Below are 6000 nucleotides of genomic sequence, written 5' to 3'. Positions count from 1 at the left end.
CGCAGCAACATCAACACTTTCCACACTGCCATCAGCCTTAGGAGCAATAGATTCAAACCCTTTAGACTCTGCAACATCAAAAAACACCAACATATTCACACTCACAAAGTAGCTAATAGTCTCACAAAACAAAATAATGAACATGAAATATTCTACAACAAAATAATAATATTATCTTAATATCCATAATAGAGTTCCATTACATAATGTGGATCAATCAACAACCAATTTGAGGTGTTACTTGTCCAATAGACCATAGGCCATCTTCATAATTTTCTAGGAAAATCACTAATAGTCATATCCCATTAATCAATAATTGGTATTAATTAGCTCCAATTCAAGAGCCCCTTGATTGAGTAACTACTCTTGTTCCCGATCATGACCCCTTATTCAGCCTTTTTCTAGCCGGTTAACCATTTAGCCTTGCTTCTTTCACCCATTGCGCAAGTGTGTCCTCCTCCGACAACCTTTCCATCGCCTCAGCGGCGGCTTGCACGTCAGCCGCGTCTTGCGATAGCTTTTCAAGTACAGTGGGATTTGGTGGGACATTATCAGCAGTTGGGCTCGATGGGGTTGAATCAAGGTTTTGGGATTCAAAGAAATGTTGCATCAAGTGTTCAAAAACATTATTGTTATGAACCTCATATTTACATGTTGTTTCCAATATTTCATGGCTTTTCACAACATTGCCTAATTCAATAAAATCTTCCAAAAGAATAGGGTGGAGCTAATCTGAAGCAAATGTGATAGCAAGACTCTTACTTCATCCACGTTCCTAGTTATCTCCTCATCGGTTGCGGCGTCATCGGCACTGGACTACATCTTAGCTAATTAGTTGCTAGACTATAGGTTAGCAGTACCTATTAACTACATCTTACCTAATTAGTTATTCTTCTTAACTGTGGCAATAGCTAATTAGCTACCATTTTTTATACTGCTTAACTAATTAGCTACACTATAGCTAATTAGCTGCTACACCATAGATTTAGAGTAGTTAATTATCTACATCTTGACTAATTAGCTAATACCTAGGTTGTAGCTAATTAGCTACCACTTTTGATACTGCTTAGCTGCTACACCATAGATTTGCAGTAGCTAATTAGCTACATCTTGGCTAATTAGCTAATACCTAGGTTGTAGCTAATTAGCTACTACACCACTGAACCATAACAACTAAATAGCTACCACACTTTATACGGCTTAGTTAATTAGCTAAGATGTAACTAATTAGCTACTACACTATAAAGACAAGCAACAATTTTACCTGTCAGTTTTCTCCACTTATCTAGGAGAGTTGTATTGCAATCCCCCAAATAGACTATAGCAATGCGATAGGCATATTGAAAACAAACAATATGGTATGTGTGCTGGCATGGTCGTAGGTGTACCAATAGAGTAGCAGTTTTGTCCTCTACACCTAAACCGCAAGCGATGCAACGTGCTTGAATAGTCAATATATCGTTGCCTGGTTCTCCGTTGTTTGGTCCAAATCTTGTTTGCTCTTTAACATCCCCTCCACAAAATGTAGTTGCTTCTTAAGGCAGCTAATTACTTGTTCTTGATGGGAGTATTATTCCTAGAACATAGTTGAGAAATTACCGATTTATCATTCCTTAATGAGGAAGATAGAACAACAAGAAACAAGAATCATTAACTTACTTGGAGGTTCTCCAAATTATAATCAGCGACAGTATTTACACCTAGAAGGTCCAGGTTCATTGAAAGAACTTGGATCTCTGTCTGTAGTTGTATTTTCCATTGGGGATCCAGTGGCCCCTCAATTTTGAGGTCATGTTGAGCAACCTGTTCCAGATAATGCCTCACTAAACACATTTTCATGTACATGTTATTTATAACATGTTACATACTAGCAAAACAATAGCTACCTGAATCTTATTTCTGATTGTTGTCACTATCAAAGTGACTTTGCTCTCCATTACAACAGCCAATGTTGCTTTCTCTAAGTTAGTATTTGATGCCTCCAATGTCTCACAGGCTTCATGGACATTTTTCAACATATAGCTAATCAATGTCTCACCTATATCATCGACATTGGCTTTCATTGTGTTTCGGTGTGGTGTATACTTGCGGGTTTGTTGGGAGTCAGTAGTTGCATCATCAACTGACATGCTCCAGAATCTTGCCATTTTTTGTTGCAAGCTCCCCATCTTCCGGCATCATTCTACCAATGCCTCACCATAAATAGCCCAAGCTACCCTGTACATTTCAGGGTTCGTTGCTTCATTCAATGTTTTGCAATACTCATATGCAAAAGTTCTCGCGAATGCAACAAACAACTCGTTGTTGAACGGGATCTCTTGATGTACTTTCTGGTGAGCCTCATGCAATCGTCATACAGCTCTGGTCATACATGCTTGAGCTTCACCTTGCCTTTCAGTCTGGGCACTTTATAGACTAACAACCAGTCTACATCACTAATCAATTTATCTGTTAGAACAGCAGGGTCAACACCCTCTAGCGACATACCATATATGTTGTTAAAGTCCTCTTTTGTCTCGCAAAACTTTGCAAAGTTCAGCACTCTAGGATATGGAGGAACGAGCCACCTGAAATAAAAAATCAATACATGTTACCTCTCCTCTACTAGGACATGTGTATTTAGAACCATAATTGGTGGGGAAGAATCAAAAATAAAAAATTAGCCACATTCACCCAAATCCAAAATCAAGTTTGGAGGAAGTTTGCAGACACACAACCATTGAAATCAGAAATGTGAATTGGTGCAAAATTTCAACACTAAATCTGAAATTTTCAACAGTAATCAGAAATCAACCGCTTCAAAAATTAGAAACCCTATTTAGAAACCTTAATCAAAAACCCTACTAAAAAATCAACTGCTTAAGGAAATCAGAAACACTAATCAGAAATCCTAATAAAAAACCCTAATAAGAAATCAAGCGCTTAAGGAAATAAAAAACCCTAATCTGAAATATGTATGAAATCAACCCTAATCAAAAAATTTGTCAATCAGAAACACACTGGTTGCTACACCCAGATCTTTGAGACATCCTTGTTTGGGACTCCAACGACTTTGTCATAATCGTTTTTTATAAAAGATGAACATGCAAAAAAGTTACAGTTATCAGAAAGGAAAAAAAAAAGATTTTTTAATGTGTAACTAACTGATACATACCTGGACGAGGATCGAATTTGTCTTGTAGCTCAGAAGGTGCAATGTCAATATTAGAGTTTTTGTGTTGCTGCGGGAGTTTCGTCTACGTTCATGCTCAGATTACTCCATCTATTTGGATTTTGAACTCAAACTCCGGATTAACAGGAATTTGGTGACATTCAAGTCAAGTTTAGATGAGGGCATTGTTCCCCAAGTTCCACTACGTTAGTCGAGTATTCTCATAAATAAAAAGACATGTATTTAACTAATAAAGCATAAAATTTCGTTACTAAATGATCCTTATGATTTGCCCATAAAAAACTAGCTAAACAAATAGCTAAATAGCTATGGCCATTTTACCAACTAATTAGCTATCATAGTGTTTCCACTCGCATGCTTTTACACCGCCCCCCCCCCCCCCTCTCTCTCTCTTTGTTCTACACTATAGAAACTCTATTCATTTAGTTCTCTCTCATATCTTTCTATGTTTGCCCTAAGTGTATTTATCCTTATACACAATTAACAATTGGCAACGGTTCGGTTTGAACCGAACCGAACCGCAAAAACTGCAATTTAACAGCTTAACGGTTTCAACGGTTCGGTTCAGGTTCAGGTTTAAAAAAATGGTTTGGTTTCAATAGTCAAAAACCACGGTTTTAACGGTTTAACGGTTTAAATTTTTAAATTTTTTAATTTTTTTTTTAAAATTCTAAAAAAATTTTAAATTTGTTTTGAAACAATCTTTTCCTTTTTACACCTTATTCTCACATTTTAGGAACATCTTAAAAATTCTAAAAAATGAAATATTATAAATTTTAAAATATTATAAATTTGACCTATGTTGAAAACCAAAACCGAACCACGAAACCACGGTTTTTATGGTTTAATGGTTTAACGGTTTCACGGTTTGGTTCAGGTTTCAAAAAAATTAAACAGTTCAGTTTGGACCCTCTCAAACAGAACCGAACCGTTGCCGATTGTTATACACAATATGGGCTATTTACAAATCTAGCCTCTACTACTATCATTCCTATTATTGTACTAATAACAGTTAATCAACCGACTAGTTGACTAGTCAATTCAACTAGTCGGCTCACATGTCGACTGTCTAATCGGCCCGACTAATCGGCCTTATCTTCGCCCATTTGGTCGGCCCGGCTAATCGGTCGTGTCTTCTACTTGGATCACTTGTACTGTCAACTCTCCAAGCTAACTCTCCATGTCAACTCTCCTTGTCTTCGACTATCGGTTCTCGGCCTGACCAGTCGGCTACCCCCATAAGAGGGACATTTTCCTAACACGATCTTCATATCTTGTTTATCGTTGTTCTTACACTATCTGTATTACCAAAGCTAGTTTGGAATTCATTGATAAAGGTATCAAAGTTATCTAGTATCGAGGACTTCTTCTCTAGCAATGGTGCAAACCATGCTAGTGCGGTTCATGTCGATAATGTTCCAACTAACCCAACTCAAGTTGGTCATTCAGATATCAGTTGAGATGCATATGAATTACAAGGCACATCTGTCTTAAGAATCCTCAAAATTGAGACCTTGTACCATCGCTAGAAAACTAAATTTAGGTTCCTTCAACAAGCTTTGAGAGGTTGAGGTTTAAGTGTGTTCTGGTCCAAACTATCATGAACAAAGCTTTGAAGAAGATGTCGATTTCGATAAAAAGAAGATAATAATAAAACAAGAATACAAGAATTTGTATTACCGGAGACCAAGATGACAAAAGTGTTGAAGATTAGTGTTGAACCATTCTAGTTCAACGCTAAGCAAATCTTCCACTTATATTGCATACCTAGCTAGGATCATGCATGATCACCACATGACATACATGTTGTGGGCCACTTGGCATACATGCATGCATGCCATTTGGCAATCATCCATTGTGTCCAGTGCCCTATAACTCTAAATAATAACAATATGAAAACATATTTGTCAATTGAAATAAGTGGGTGCGATAGTTAGAGTGTAAGACCCTTGTTTAAAGCTTACAAGTTCAAATCTTAATATTCACATTTTCTGACATAGGCCATGAATGTGGGTTGCACCTCTCTATGTAAAACATGCCATTTGTAAACCTTGTATATGCATACAAATCACCTTGTAACCACTCTTATAACATTGGTCTAACCATAGGGCATGCTAAAGAATATAAACAAATACATCAACTGATATAAACTATTACATTTTAATCTCCAACATTGAGTTGGTCGTGACACAAAAAACCCAAATCCTACAAAATTGAACTTTGCAAGGAACTCTATATCCACCGACATATCATACTTCACACCCTATTATATATTCAAGTGTATCAAGATTAGTTTGCATAGAGAAACTCACAAGTATCTACAATGGTAAGTAGGAATGCGAATATAATTTTATTGTCTTCAGCTAAGGGACATAACATTATTTAATTGATCATGAGAGTGGCAAGATCGGGAGGCAAAGAGTGAGATAATCATGAATTTATAACTACTGTTAGAGCTTCAACCACATGAGACATTCTTGTTCTCATCAACAAAATACATCAAGATCAAACTAATAAAAACTATACACACAAGACCCTCAACACAAATCACACCAGATGGCTATGGCAACCCGAATCAATAAACCTCATCATTATAACAGATACAAACCTAACAAACATCAAAGCAACAATCAATCATACCCACAATAAGACATCCCATGAGCATACCCATAGCAAATTCCAACAAAGAAGGAACCCTTGTAACTTTTGCAAAAGACAAGAACTCTAGGAATCCAAATGCAAAATAAAAGCAGAATAACAAAACCACGGGTGGTCTCAAGCTTGAATCACTAATTTGCAAAGAAACACAAGTGGTAAAAGATAAAATG

Source organism: Azolla caroliniana, unplaced genomic scaffold (assembly GCF_043228905.1).
Source record: "Azolla caroliniana isolate FFs.n. ecotype wild unplaced genomic scaffold, voAzoCaro1.0.p SCAF_15, whole genome shotgun sequence".
Taxonomy (NCBI): Eukaryota; Viridiplantae; Streptophyta; class Polypodiopsida; order Salviniales; family Salviniaceae; genus Azolla; species Azolla caroliniana.
This window is presented reverse-complemented; position numbering follows the sequence as displayed.